Source organism: Cariama cristata, unplaced genomic scaffold (genome assembly GCF_000690535.1).
Source record: "Cariama cristata isolate BGI_N322 unplaced genomic scaffold, ASM69053v1 scaffold7145, whole genome shotgun sequence".
Lineage (NCBI taxonomy): Eukaryota > Metazoa > Chordata > Aves > Cariamiformes > Cariamidae > Cariama > Cariama cristata.
The window spans coordinates 43,787-44,004 of NW_009618024.1; positions in this window are offsets into that span (position 1 = coordinate 43,787).

Consider the following 218-nt stretch of genomic DNA (forward strand, 5'->3'; position numbering starts at 1 on the left):
GTATTGATCTCTTTCAGTCTTGTATTAAGGCGTTCAGGAATTTCACCTAGGCAGACAAATATCTGGATTTTTTTAAAAAAGAACCAAAACAGAGAGACAAGCTATAACTCAGTTTTACTTCTGTTAACAAATACGACCAAAGTGAGTCCTGGTAGTACACAGTTGCATTCTTTATCTTTTCAGTTGTGTATAGCTGATAGGAGGCAAAGTGATTGGGA